This window comes from Eriocheir sinensis, chromosome 3, assembly GCF_024679095.1.
Source record: "Eriocheir sinensis breed Jianghai 21 chromosome 3, ASM2467909v1, whole genome shotgun sequence".
In the NCBI taxonomy this organism is placed as follows: Eukaryota; Metazoa; Arthropoda; class Malacostraca; order Decapoda; family Varunidae; genus Eriocheir; species Eriocheir sinensis.
This window is the reverse complement of record NC_066511.1, coordinates 11,572,462-11,588,140: the sequence shown is the minus strand read 5'-3', so window position 1 is coordinate 11,588,140 and position 15,679 is coordinate 11,572,462. Positions and strand designations below refer to the sequence as shown.

Here is a 15,679-nt window from a genome sequence, read left to right as displayed (position 1 = left end):
CTTCCCTTTCCTTGCTACTTCCGTTTCCTTGCTGCTCCGCCTCTCTTCCCTTTCCTTGCTACTTTCGTTTCCTTACTGCTCCGCCTCTCTTCCCTTTCCTTGCTACTTCCGTTTCCTTAATTAATTGCTACTCCGTTTCTCTTCCCTTTCCTTGTTACTTCCGTTTCCTTGCCACTCCGCTCTACTACGCTTTTTTTTCTCCCTTTCCTTGCTCCTTCCATTTCCATGCTACTCGATCCGCTTCCTTCGCTTCGGTTCGACAGAAATTATCATATTTCTGGCAACAAGGATATGTCACATTTGTGATAGATTATGCAAGTGCTCTGATGCATATGTGTCAAGTGTGTATGTGTGTGCTGCGCCTGAGAAATTCTATCTTAACATTCCTCTCTCCCATCCCTTCCATGACCCCGCTACCTTAACATTTCCTAGCCTCTCCTATCATATATTCAAACCCTATAACATTTAGCTTCATATTACTCAGCAAAACGGGGAAAGTGTAGCGATAAGATAGCGTCGTATCTGCCAACATGTTTTTATCTCCCTAAACGTATTACTTACTGGATGGAGTAATCTCGTCGAGGTCCCGTTTTTTTATGCTGTTTTTTTCTCCCTTTCCGGCTCTGTGTGTGTGTGTGTGTGTGTGTGTGTGTGAGAGAGAGAGAGAGAGAGAGAGAGAGAGAGAGAGAGAGAGAGAGAGAGAGAGAACCTTCCGCATATGTAACCTTTCATTTTATCCTTACTCTTCTCCCTTACCTTCATTTTTTACTTTCCACGCCTAGAGCAAAATCCCGTCTTGTACAGACAGCAGCAGCTGCACCACCACCACCACCACCACAACAACAAAAATAACTACAACAAAAACAACTTAAATATTGGTTCTCATTTGTCATATAAAATCACACATCACATCAACGTAGCTACTATGGCGCAAGGACAAAAATCGACGAGCAGCAGAAGTGCGTTGCCCTGACTGACCTTGAGCTGCCTCGTGATAATCATTTCCGACCTTCTCCCAACCTGTGTAGGAGAGAGAGAGAGAGAGAGAGAGACGCGTTAGTCGTCTTTGAGCAACGCGTGTGGCAAGCCAGCCCTACTATAAGCTCCCTCCCTCCCTCATCGCCCGGCGCACCCATATACACTCAAACACCGATAGAGGTAAGGAAAAATTGTTTCAGGCGTTGTTCAGGATATCACCAGTTTTCACATCCAGCGCACCCAATGGCACTTATCCCACACAATATAAACCTGCTTTGGATGATGATGGTAGCGTCAGTTCAGTGTTTAAAAGGGAAAGTGAAGTCTAATAATAGAAGGAGTGGCCAGGACAGCCAGGTGTTAGGAAAGCCTTACACATGCAGTGATTATTGACAATCGCACTGCTGTTTAATGTTGGTTTTGCAACGCTGATATCCTGCCTCGTGGAGACCAGCAAGAATGTCTGTCGATGGTTTCATTAACTCTTAAAGGAGAATTGTCGAGTCGATACCGGGCCGGTGTTCTTGTACGGCTGCGTGTCTGTGCTCATGGATGACTCAGTATTCCTGGAAACATCCAGTGACAGTATGCAAGCAAATTTGTCTCTCTCCCAACAGTATATGTGACATCTGTGGGATGAAAGTGAATGGTAGATAAAACACTTTTTTCGATGTTAATGCATCTCTTGTAATTACATATAAAAATTACGCAGGGTGTACAGTAGGTGATGTAGGGGCAGCCAAGCGTTCCCATCCTCAAGGAAGGTGTCATGCAAACTATGAAACTCTGAAATGTACACATATAAACTTAGAGTAAATGAAACTCATTGAAAGTCTTCTATCCAGTTCCGGTTGAGTAGCCACAATCTCGCCATTGAGATAGGGAGTTGCAATAGGCGTGGGAGCGGGCGCCTACCTGTGGAACTTGGAAAAGCGACCGTGCCAGTGCGGTGGCGTTCAAACTGAGCCTCACGTACGTAGTGCCCCACCACGGAGCACGCGTTACCACTCTGCCTCGTGGCAGCAATAAATCGCGCCTGATGTGAACCACCTCATGTCAGATTTTTACGATAGGTATAATTTGTTCCTGCCCATCAAGCTTGTCCACTCTGAAGGGGATGATTCGGCCACTTTTTAGAAAAATATTTTTAGAAATAAAAGTTTAAGTAGTGTAATTTTGTTGATCTCAAAATGTTCTTCCATCATTTGGCTCTTTTGGTTGGTAATATGACACTCGTAGCTATTTCCAGTTTTCAGACGCAGGTGATGAAAGACAAGTTTCTAAATCGTCCGAACCATCCCCACCCGTGGTGATCGATGGTTCGGCCAGGGAGGTGGGATGCTACGGACACTCATATAATAATAATACTCGCCATAATATTGATATAACTTAAGTTTGATTGGCTAATAAACAAGATTATATCTACTACAAAACATTTGTATAAGGACAAACGTATCTTCTCAATATTTATAGGAGAAAAAATAAAAGGAGAACTACAAGAAATATCTAAAAAAAATTGGTATTATGGCTTCCTTCTCTTCTCACAAGCATAATATCTGAGTATAAATCAACCAAATTAACATTTTTATAACCGTTGCAACACCTATAATGTTTAAATTGATATAAATTTAATAAAAATCATGAAAAAAACAACACCGAATCATCACGACTCTATAAAAATCAAATGTGTGGTCACACTCCTTTTCCAGCACGAGAGCTGCAGGTGATCGTGTTATCCGGCAATACCTTCGCCGTGCGTCGCTGCGTCACCGAAATAATTTACATCTCGTTAATTGGCACGTTTTTGAAGTGAGAGCTTACGATACACCCTGAAAATATTACATACGAGATGCAAAAAAAACATAAAATCGGACTTGCATCGAAAAGAACAGCTCTGAGGGCGTGGTTGTCCCTTTGTGGGCCAAGGCAACAAAGTTTTGCACATCCACACAAAATCTCGCGGCACTCAGTCCCATACACTTTAAGTGCTACAGCCGGACCCTCCCACTGTCCGAATCATCACCGCTCTCCCCTACTGCCTGGGGGTTGGGATGGCATGCTCCTCCCTTCTCCTTTGTTGTTTACTTGAGCAACAATAAACTATCAATCAATCAATCAATCAATCCTTTTGTATCATTCTGCACGTCGATTTTCTATTCGTTTTAATTACCAACTATCTACAAAACCCGATAATCTTAAATTTATGTTTTTACCTATTGTATGAATTGTTTATTTAAGTTTCGTAAATATCCTTTTGTGTTCTTGTTTTTATTTGTTTTTATAACGATTGTATATTTTTACTGTTCTGTGAACATATATATTGCGCAGTATATTTCCCACGGCTATTGGGTCCTTCACTGATCTGGACCTGCCATCTGGTGGCCCTGCTGGGGCCTCTGCCAGAGCCAAGCCTGCGGCCAGCTGGAGTCCAGCGAGGCTTAATTGACATTTTTCTGTACCAAACTAGCAAAACATCAGAGTTGTAATGGTCACTATCATGTTTACACCAAAAAATCTGAGTGCTGTACATTATTCATGTCGTTGTAATGAACACTAGCTGTTGGCAAACTAAGTGCATTCATCGATATATCGTACAACACTCCATCCGGTGGGTAGTAGGAATGCATCAGTGCGGCCTCTTGGGTAAGTATTTCCACCATGCAAGGAAAGAGAAGCCAAACAAGTCTGGCATGGTGTCATGCTCTCAAAATCATTTAGTAGTGGTGGAAGGTAGTGTTGAAATTTTGCCACTCAATCGACCGTCACTTCCTTGAACTTAATATTAACTACAGTAGAAAAGCAACACATCTGATTAATGTAAAATCACTTAGGCTTAAGGACAGACCACCTAGTCTGGACCATGGGGTCTGTGTGGTCTGATTTTCTATGTAATTCTATGTAACTCCTCCGGCTGGGCTGGTACGCCGCTGCCTCAACCAGTGTTGCCAGATTCCCAGAAAAATCTGGATTTTTCAAGATTTTTGGGGTTTCATCCAGATTTCCAGACCCTTTCATGAAATTCACAGATTTTCTTTGTTGAATTCAGCAAGAATTTTATCCACATTTCCAGAATTGAGAGAGAGAGAGAGAGAGAGAGATGCGAGCGAGATGTTTTTGTCCGGAGAGCAGGGTTGCCATTTGGTATTTTTCAATACCAAATTAGATAAAATTTGGTATTGAAAAATCCGTTTGGTATTGAAGCACCGTGAATGGTTTTAGACTTAAATTTGGTAGTGAAACGAAATAAAGTTGGTATTGAACTAAAAACAAGAATAAAAAAATAGTGTGTGTGACACACACACACACACACACACACACGGCCCGGTAGCTCAGTGGGTAGAGGGTCTGCCTCACAACTAGAAGGACCGGGGTTCGATCAAGGCCATCTAGACGGGAGGCCTCGATCTTCACTCCCTCAGTGACGTCAGTCGGGTAGGGATAGCGGTAAGGTCAGCCTGGGCTGCTGTCAGGCCTCAACCTCACTGTTTTCCTTGTTTTTTGTTTGTTTATTAGTATTATTACTTGTTTTAACATTCATAATGAAAAGGTAAGTGACTGCAAACAAACTGTTATTGAACTATTATTGTATAGGAATATGCTGAACAAGTACTTTATTCATTAAGTATGCATAATAGTGCGAATGATACATACACATCAATTGAAACTTATCAGCGAAGTCTTGAATGTTAAAGAACATAATGTCAAGACATATAAGCTTCGTGATGGGTCAAGGAATATGCATATACAAGTGTAACACACACACACACACACACACACACACACACACACACACAGTATAATGATACGTATACCTTGCCACGAAGCAAGGCTTTGCCGTTTATTGAAACCGGTTGTAATATTCATATCATATCATATATATATATATATATATATATATATATATATATATATATATATATATATATATATATATATATATATATATATATATATATATATATATATATATATATATATATATATAATATATATATATATATATATATATATATATATATATAGAGAGAGAGAGAGAGAGAGAGAGAGAGAGAGACACTTTTATTATATCGTATGATATTCAAGTTCATATATACACAATATAACACATTCATATCAAAATTAGATAATATATGTAAATACCAGCCATATTGCTGGTACTATCATAAGACTGAGATCTGCAGTTGCTGATATCAATTTCCATTTCCTTCAGAATCTGCATAACTGTGTTAAACAGATGCTCCGCTCCATGATTTTCAATGATTAGGAAGTCAATGAAACGTTCAACAACAGAGCCATTGGGTAAAGTATAGCGCAAAATCAAGGTTAGTAGGTCTAGATGAGCTAAATCAGGTGTTGAGTCAACACTCAATCCAAAGTATTTTACTTGCTCTACAATTTCACATTTCACCTGCTCAGCCACCAGTTTGATGACTTTATCACAAATTGTTGAAGACACATAAGATACATGCCCTCGCCCTGGGTTCCCATGAAGACGAATATGTTCTGCTATGAAATCGTCAAACTGTGCAATGAGCTCCTAACCAGGGTTGGAGTATAATTACAATTCAAAATCTTAATTACAATTACAATTACAATTACATTATTAAAACTTTAAATTGCAATTATAATTACTATTACTCATGTGAAGTTCAATTACAATTACAATTACAATTACTACAAGAGACAGTCAATTATAATTACAATTATAATTACTCAGCGTCCAACAGTAAGCTTTGGTTGAAAAGAAAAACACTAGCATCGTGCTGTTGTCATTTATTGAAGAGAGAGAGAGAGAGAGAGAGAGAGAGGTGGATGTAGGCTAAACGGGTAGGCAGAGGGGGAGGGAGAAGGGGTGGTACAGTAGGTGGTGGGGACTGGGGGAGTGTTGCTATACATACAGACAGATAAACAGGAAGGGCGGGAAGGGAAATGGAGAGAGGGAATAGGGTGAGGGCAAAGGATGAAGAGAGGGTACGAGTCGAAAGAAGGAAGAAAGGAGAAGAGAGGGAGACATAATGACACACACAGAGACAGACAGACAGACAGAGAGAACGTCGAAGAAATGAGGGGGTAGGTAGGAGACAGACAGACAGACAAAGAGAGGGGCAGATAGACAAAGAAAGATAGTAATATTGTAGTATCATAAGTACTACTCACCACTATCAATAAAATATGCCTTCTACTATCACAGTCATAATACTTGTCACCATTATTATTAATATTACTATCACCAGCATCACCAGATCAGCAATTCAGCATCATCACTTTTTTTCATAATTATTTCCCTGTTACTGCTATATGATCGTCATCATTATTTTTTTTAACATTACCATCTTGCTATTACTTTCACCATCATTGGTACCACTTTACTGTACTACTAGACTACTACTTTCCTATCAGCACAAGCCTACACCTACAGCGATTAACTTTCCAACAAATTAGCCTATTACTATGACACTGGTCACCATCACCACTAATCACTATTATATATATACATCATTTCATCATGACATCATCCAATGAACTATCATCACCATCTCAGCTACTACAGTCATCATCATTCATCAGGGAACAGATTACTGTACAATGTCTTTCTTACCTTTACAATAAAAAGTCAAGAGGAGGACTTCGCCGTATGACGGTCTAGGAAGCAATGAAATATGTCCCAGTCCACCAAACAGGGAAAAGTGGACGCGTCTGATTCTCGTATAATAAGTAGGTTGTCCAGTAAGGGTTGCCATACTTTTTCATATACAGTATTTACATATTTGCCACCATAGCAGTTAAAACAAGGATTATCAGAATTTTAGTATGACTTACTTTTTTTCGCAATTACAATTAAATTACAATTACTTTATAATGTAATTAATTATAATTACAATGACTTCATTAAGTTATACATCCAATTACAATTACAATACCAATTACATACTTTAATGTAATTAATTACATTTCAATTAAATTACAATTACAATTACTCCAACCCTGCTCCTAACAGCCTAAATAGTTGCCATTGTTGGACGATCCTAAAATTTCCGAATCTCCACAAAAAGCCAGTCCACGTTCAGCTAGAAACTGGATTACAGCAACTATTCTTGTCAAAACTTTGAACCAGTAGTCACGTTCCATTTCCTGTTGTTGCACAAGCTCTGAGTCAATCCGCAAACTTGTTTGTTTTTCAACAAGTTTGCATTCAGACGGTGATCTTTACTTGTCTCATGAGCTCGGATTCTAGCATCTGCATTTTCCAGTCGCAGTAACCTTATACAAAACCATTGTCTTTATCAGTGAAAACTGGAGTAGCACAAAACAGTTTACAGACATAGCAATAAGTGGTACCCCTTGACAAAGAATAGATTAACCATTCTCTATTCACTGTTTCACCATTATTCAAGGTTCTGGTGAAGAAACGCTGTCTGACATTGTAGAAGCCGTCTACGCCATCGGCGGCTGGGTTATGCACTAACGAATATGTTTGGCGCCAAATCGCGAAATGGATAAGTGAAAGGGTATAAAATGCAGCCAGGTGTGCAGAAACAAATTATATAAATGTGAATGTTTGCCATGTTTGGCGGTAATGAAATGCAGCCAGGTGTACTGGAGTGTACTATGATTCGTGTAGACGAATATGCTTGTGAACTGTAATGCCATATTGTGAAGTTAGGAGCGAAGCGAAGCGATGGTGTGGCACTCGGTGGTGGCGGTGGTGGAGGGCAGATGTTTGTACGCCCAAGTTGTCGACGCAGCAGTAAGGGAGAGATAAGAGTGCTGACTGGGGCGCCCGGGGGCGCCTGCATGAGGCCCTCTTCTGGCTGGGTGCAGAAGCAGGACAACAGTGTCAATTAAGGGCCACACCTCAGAGCCAGTCTCCACCTACTAGTGCAGCGAGGATATCGGGAAAGTTGACTGTCCCGGCTAAGTGTAGGTATCACTTTTGGCCTGTAGTGTACACGAAATGACCTTTGAGTTGGTTATTCGTTTTGTGATAATAGTGAGGACTGCTCTGTACTGAGTCTGTTTGGTCTGTGGTGATGGCGGTCGTGCTATTTTCTAGATGTGACCGCTTCTGAAAAAAGGGAGCGAGTTTTACACAGCTTGTGTCAGTCACCTTCAGCCCACCAAGGCGCTGATGGCGCCTACAGTCAAACACTAGGGACGTAGATGCTGTCTTATTGGAGGTACTCGACGCTGAGCAGTTACGACCGACGACGGGCCGCAGGACGGGGCTGCAGGGCGGAACTAGGCTGCAGGAAGGAACGAGGCCGCAGGTCGGATCTGAGTCGCAAGACGGACCTTGGGGACGGACCTGGGCCGCAAGACGGACCTGGGCCGCAGGACGGCCTGGGCCGAAGGACGGAGCGGGGCCGCAGGATGTGACTGCGGGACGGAACGGGGCCGCGGGGCGGGGCCGCGGCCGCGACACGGGTACGCACCGTTGCAGGCCGTGGACGGGCAACGAATTTGGTCAACGTGGATGACAGAGCTGAGCTGATTGACGAGACTGGGCAGCAAAGCTGCGAAGTGAGTCGCGGTTGTGTAGATGTAGTTTTCGTGGGTGTGTGGGTTGCGAAGTGAGTCGCGGTTGTGAAGATTTCGTTTTCGTACGTGTGTGGGCTGCGAAGAGTCGCGGTTGTGAAGATTTCGTTTTCATACGTGTGTGGGCTGCGAAGAGTCGCGGTTGTGAAGATTTCGTTTTCGTACGTGTGTGGGCTGCGAAGTGAGTCGCGGTTGTGAAGATTTCGTTTTCGTACGTGTGTGGGCTGCGAAGAGTCGCGGTTGTGAAGATTTCGTTTTCGTACGTGTGTGGGCTGCGAAGTGACTCGCGGTTGTGAAGATTTAGTTTTCATACGTGTATGGGCCGTGAGCAGTTTACGGTTGCGTCACATGGGCTTTGGAGTGCGCGTTGACATGCGTGTGAACCGTGACATGTGCCATACATGTCCTCGTGCGCTGGGCATACAGGGTGGTGGAAAGTTAGACGGAATATCAACAGCATTTTTGTTACGAACGTGAGACTCGAGTGTTGAGTAAAGAAGGTTTACCCACTCGGTCGGGGCGTGTTATATAGATTCTAATAAACGCTGTGAGGCAGGTGTGGAGAGTGGAGAGGAGTTAACACGCTTGTTCGCACGCTAGTAGAGGATCGCATGAAGCTGTGGGTAAGGGATGAACGTGATCATCAGCCTCGACGAGATATGGCAATGAGGAAACACGTTGTGAGCGCGTGGAAAACACTTCACGGCTTTCCGTCAGGGTGGACCACACCGGTCCAACACGCCATGAGGCAGACGGAGAAGACATCGGGTCCTCGACTGGCGAGGAAATACATATTGGACGCGATCTTGGGCGCGTTGCACAAAAACAAATATCAAGGACTTGGGCCTCAAATGAGGAGACACGTAGTGGGCGCGCAAGGAAAGGGCCACTTCCCGTCGGGGCGGGCCATGATGGCTCGAGACACCTCCTTGAGGCAGACGGGGAAGAGGCTGAATCAGTGTCTCCACAGATGAAGACGTGAGTACGGGGCGCGCAAAAAACAAGGTTGGGTCTTCTCACCAGGACAGACCGTTGGGGTCTACTGGGGTCTACGGGCCTGCTGGGCAACAGGTGGAGAGGATACTGGGACCTCAAGCAAAGAGGCAGAACGCATCAGGCGCGCTAAGAAAAAGAAAAATGATAAGGGTCGGAAGACCGGCCGTGCGACCGGCAGCGTAGAAACTGGGTCCTCAAGTGATGCGGAAGTACACGATGGGCGCGTGGACGTGGATGTATGGGGATGATATTTACGACTCGAGAAAGGAAAAAAGCGATGTGCATACTTGACGTACGAGAAAAAGGGAGATGTGGCACGCGCGCGGGAAGCGTCTGGACAGGAAAGATATATATAAAAACCAAAAAAAAAAAAAAATCTATTCAGTAATGTTGCGGTAGGAGAGCTCATACAAAAGTGACAAAGGTGACTAAAAATAAAATAATGATGTAACTTGCCAAAGGGGAAAATTGCGCAGAGATTCGACGTAAATGATGGACAAAATGCGACTATCAGAGGATCCAACGTAGAGGAAGCTTGGCTAGATTTCACGAGATATGTATTAGTATTTTTATTATGATGATAATGATGAACTATCAAAGCCTCCCTTCAGGGTGCAGATACAAGTTGAACTACAAAAAATACCAAAAGGTATTGGAGAAAAGCGAAGGCAACGAGTAGTCGAAGGTGGCCAGTCGAAACCAAAAGGAGGAAAAATAAAATGACGGTTTCAAAAACACATTCACACGAGACTTAAATGTAGAAATATCTGCAGAAAGGACAATCTCATTGGGTACCTGATTCCATAAACTTGTCAACGACGGAAGAAATCATCGTGAGAATTGTGTTGTACAAAATTCATTGAATTAAAGAGCATTTTGACTAAGAGCAAACCTCGTGACCCGGGCAGGTGTAAAATGATCAGGCAAAGCAATGTGTAAGGGATGCCGATTATCCTTAGCACTTGAATACAGGGCACCAGCTTGATGCCGATGATCAAGATCAAGAACGAGTGCCAGAAAACAAATTTAATCGAAATGATAGCTCTGTCAAGTAACTTTAAATGGCAATTGGCAGCAGACATCCAAACAGGAGCACAATACTCAAAGTGGGGTAAAATGAATGCATAAAAGGATTTGATTACAGTTGAATCCCATGCATATATTTGAAGCACTTACGAAGTAATCCTGTCTACTGTGCAATAGTAGAAGACATGGAAAGGATATGCTTTTCAAATGTCAGTTTCGAATCAAGAGGGACTCCCAACAAACGAATACTAGAAACATCCTTAATTTGTTCACCAATATTATGCTCTCAGGCTCAAGAACGTATCCCTTAACTGACTGCGATGGATGGATGCTAGTCACCGAAAGCCAGCATCAGCCAATAGTAATAACGATGATTCCTCGCGGGCCTTGCCCGACTTGGTAATAATTTTTAAGGGCCTAAACGCTCTCCTTCAAACAAATGAAAGTCCAGGAACAGGCAATGTATATCCTATTTTCACTGATGGAAGGGGGAAATACTCTGAAATACTCTCTTCTTTCACAACCGGTCACAACCAGATTCAATATGCCCTTTCGTCAAGATTGGAAAATGTGTTAAGATAGGAGAACCGGGTAATTACAGGCCCATCAGTCTAACTTCAGTTGTAGGGAAACCACTCGAGAGCATAATTAGAGGCACCTTAATTGTAAGTTACCATGAAAGTCACTCGGTAATCAAGGATTCTCAACATGGCTTGCGTACCAAGAGTTTCTGCTTGTCGAACCTAGTGACCTTTTAAAATAACCTCGTCACTGTTTATGACGTAATCAGGACGTAGTCTATCTCGATGTTCAGAATCTTGAGAGTAAACTACACCAATGACCGCACGTTGGTTAAACAACTGACAGCAAAGAGTGGTGAGCAATGGACTTGCTTCAAGAAATTGACGATCATAGCTGGGAACGATAACAGAAAATCTTATTCCCGATAACCGATAGCTGATAATGAAAAACCTTATCGGTGATAACCGATATTTGTTAAGTGGAGACACTAATATAGGCGATAACCGATAACCGATACCGATATAAATCTACAATTCCGATACTAGCTAGCGATAAGTCCGATAGGCGAAAACGATGCTATACTGATATTTAAAAAAAAAACATAGATGAATTCAAATTTTTATTATCCTTATTTTGCAAAACTTACGAAACCTGAGAACCACACGTTGACACGTAGCTATGGACGGTAATACTAGAAACGCTTAAGCCGGTGTTGTGTTATTTGGCGTCCCCACCGTCAAAAGCTGGCGCTTTTGTTTACAAACACTAGTCTCTCGTGAACTGTGCATGCTCGGACGGCGTAGACCTGTACAGTCTCACAAAGGTTTTTAACCGTAATTAATAATTACTGGAAGGCTGAATGAGACATACAGTACCACTACCACCATCCCCGCTGTTTCTAGACCGACACTCTGTACGAGTTCTATTTTACATGTACAGAGTGTCGTTCTAGAAACAGCGAGGATGGTAGTACTGTATATCTGATTCAGCCTTCCAGCAACTTTTAATGTGTTAAAAAGCTTTGTGAGACTGTACAGGGCTACGCTTACTGGTCTGAACATGCGCAGTTCTGAAGACAAAAGCGCCAGCTGTTGAAGATGGGACACCAAATAACACAACACCGGGTGCCTTCAATACCATGGCATGCTCACAAACGAATATGAAATATCAGTTTTGAGGCAGTGAATAATAATTTTTTGGGCAAAGTTAGATGATTTTTCTTTTTGATATATTGATTTTTGAGTAACATAAAAAAAATAAACTAGTGTTTTAATGTTAATGATCTGAGTATGAAATCTCTTCACCGAAGATATTTCATACCCCGAAGATTTTTCATACAACACCGGGCGCCCGGGCCACGCATGCGCAGTAGGGAGACAACGTTTTTTTTCATTTTCTGAGAAGCAGAAAAAAAGTAGCGATTATCGTTCGTTTGGTTACAAAAGTAACGAAGATATCGATATATATTTAAATAAGTAGCGGATGGCCGATAACCCGATTTTGTTATCAGCGATAAAGTATCGCGATAACGCCAAGCTATGCTGACGATACAGCGATCGGTAACTCATTCCTTTCCTCAATGCCGACGACGACGACAGACAAAGCCAGCTCGTCCGATAGATGGGAGATGGCATTTTAACTTAGATAGAGCCAGGCTCTTCCAATTGGTAAAGTATGGTAACATATAAATTAATAAATAAATAAAATAACAATAATAGTAATACGAGGTTCGATCACGAAACGTGTGGCGTTCAATCCAACAAACTCAACAGCGTGCAGCGTGCCAAGGGCCTGGATGTCGATTCGCGTCAAACTTCAAATTATCACAGCAATGCATTAACCCAGCCAACGGAGCGAACAAAATGTGGGGCTTCAATGACAGCAGCATGTCATTCAAGAATATATCGACTTCCAAGTTTAGTTACACCGGATTGAGAACAAGCAGACAGTGATGGTGTGAGTGAGTGGTCGTGGTCGCGATCGGATGTGTGCTGCGTCACGAGAAAAGTGCTGTGTCGACATAGCTGGCGGGGCCAAGGACCTGAGGGATATGTCACGTTTCCGAGGATTATTATCGAGCTAACATCGTAAATGTAGACGCTCCTCGCGGAGCGCTGCACTTGCAGTACAGCGGGACCTGAAACCAGATATCTCCGGCCAAAAGGGGGTGAGACTCCGGTAAGGGGATGCAGCGACATGGGTGAGATGAGTGAAATGCTGAGGACCCCTCAGTTGCTGACGACCCTTACGTTGCAGGTTTTGCGGACTTCAAAGGCACGTCATTTAATATATATATATATATATATATATATATATATATATATATATATATATATAGATATATATATAGATATATATATAGACCGATATATATATAGATATAGATATAAATATAGATATATATATATATATATATATATATATATATATATATATATATATATATATTTTACGTTGTTGCCTATTGCGCCGGTAGGCATCTTCCCAGTGGGGCCTGATGGTCGGCCCAAGGCTTCTTCCAGGTGGGGCCTGATGGTCGGCCCAGCCCGTTCTGGCGCAGGCGAGTGTTTATAGTGGCGCCATCTTGCATTGGCTCATGCTGCCCCCCGGAACTCGTTCTTGATTCGCTTGGACGGCTTCCTCTAGAGTCCGGGTTGATGGGTAGTCTTCAGGACAGCATGTGGGTAGTTTTAAGCCACTCGGCGGTGACTGAAAAATCCGAGTGGTAGCGTGAGGATTCGAACCCGCGTCGTCCATCACGCGGCGAATGTGGGTCCAGTACGCTATCACTTCGGCCACCGCCTACCCATATACATGTATATAAATAAATATATATATATATATATATATATATATATATATATATATATATATATATATATATACATGTATATATATCTATATATATATATATATATATATATATATATATATATATATATATATATATATATATATATATATATATATATATATATATATATATATATATATATATATATATATATATATATATATATATATATATATATATATATATATGTATATTTATATATATATATATATATATATATATATATATATATATATATATATATATATATATATATACTTTTATATATATAGATAGATAGATAGATAGATGTACATATAGATAGATAGATAGACAGATAGATAGGCCGCGTCCCCATCACCTCACGAGATGCATTTGTAGCGGCAGCCTAGGCTGCTACAGCGAATACCAAACATTTCTGTTTGTGTGTTTTCGAGGCAGCATACGTTGTAGCTGGTACAACGCCGTTTGGGTCCGTTAAAGCCGCCTTGTAGGTTAAAAGACACAACTAATAACCAGTGGTGACTCCATTGACAAGCGAAGTTAGTTAGTTAATGGTTTATTGCACATAAATTACATACATTACATGATAAAAAGAAAAAAAAAAAAGAAACATATACAATATCATATGCAAAGCGGGCACCAGCCCGCCGGTGAGGGAATCAGAGTGTCGGTGTGAGCTCTGTGCTGCTCACAGACTTCTTCCTGTGGTGGTGTGTTGCGGGCAGGTCAGGTCAGCGGGGCGTGGGTGCCGCCCTGAGCACCCGCAGCATCACCTCCCTGGGCGTGTGGCGGACGAAATGGGCCGCCCTGGCCTCGCGTCTGCTAAGGAGGACGTCGCCTGCAGGCTTGGCGAGTGCTGGCGACTGTGTTCTGAGGGCGGCGGTGGCCGGGCAGGACAGGAGGTAGTGCAGCAGAGGGTTGCGGCTGTTTCTCCCGCAGTGGTCGCACTCCTGCCCCTGGAAGCCGTCGTACAGCTCCTCCCTGGCGCAGAAATCCAGCCTGACGCGCTGCAGCAGCACGCCGTCCGCCCTGGGCTGCTGCTGGGAGGCGTCGAGCGGCTGGTAGTCGGTGGAGGCAGCGTACCATGCCGCCTGCCTCTTTCTGGCCTCCAGCTGCTGGTGTGTGTGGCGGGTCGCCTGGATTGCGGCGCGCCTGGCTCGAGTCTTCACCTGCCGCAGGCTGGGGGGCACGTGCTTAGTCACCTGGGGACTCGCCGCAGCTCTCTTGGCGGCCGCGTCGGCAGCCTCGTTGCCCAGCATCCCCACGTGAATTGGAATCCAGTTGAGCCTCACCCGCCGCCCCTGCGCGGCGAGGCTCTGGAGGCTGCCCAGGATGGCGGTGACGAGGCCCACGTCGTCTTTGGGCTGCGACTGCTGGAGGGCCCGTAGTCCCGACTTGGAGTCAGTGTGCAGCACCACGGTGGCCTCCTGACGGTGGTGGGCGTGCTCCAGGGCCAGCTGGATGGCCACCAGTTCGGTCTGCAGGGTGGAGCAGTGGTCGGGGGTGCGCACGCCCAGTTCGGTCCCGCCAGTGATGGCAGCAGCGCCCGTCCTTCCGCTGTCTGGGTCAACCGAGCCGTCGGTGTAGTAGATCGCACAGCCTGGCTCGGTGACCCGCGCCATGGCCATGAGGACATGCTGCCGCAGCTCAGCGGTGGGACAGACAGCCTTGCTGGCGGGGAGTTGAGTGGCGGTGAACTCTGCGGAGGGGAGCTCCCACGGGGGCGGGGCGCGGAAGGTGGGGGCAGGGAGGTCCGCCTGTGGCCAGGGCCAGCCCTCCATGCGG

The 15,679-nt window shown here is 43.7% G+C and overlaps 1 protein-coding gene across 4 annotated transcripts in view; it reads left to right on the top strand.

The window, feature by feature from the left end:
* Positions 1–999: 999 nt before the first annotated feature.
* The window catches only part of LOC127005086 (guanine deaminase-like), a 47,409-nt gene continuing 32,729 nt past the window's right edge, over positions 1,000–15,679 (top strand). The window contains exon 1 of one of the 4 annotated variants that reach the window (XM_050873597.1): positions 1,000–1,158. The gene's annotated coding sequence lies outside the window, so the exon portion shown is untranslated. Of the gene's footprint in view, positions 1,159–4,355; positions 4,423–8,035; positions 8,500–8,639; positions 9,493–15,679 lie in introns of those variants that run through there. The other 3 variants (XM_050873612.1, XM_050873607.1, XM_050873623.1) reach the window with 3 other exon arrangements.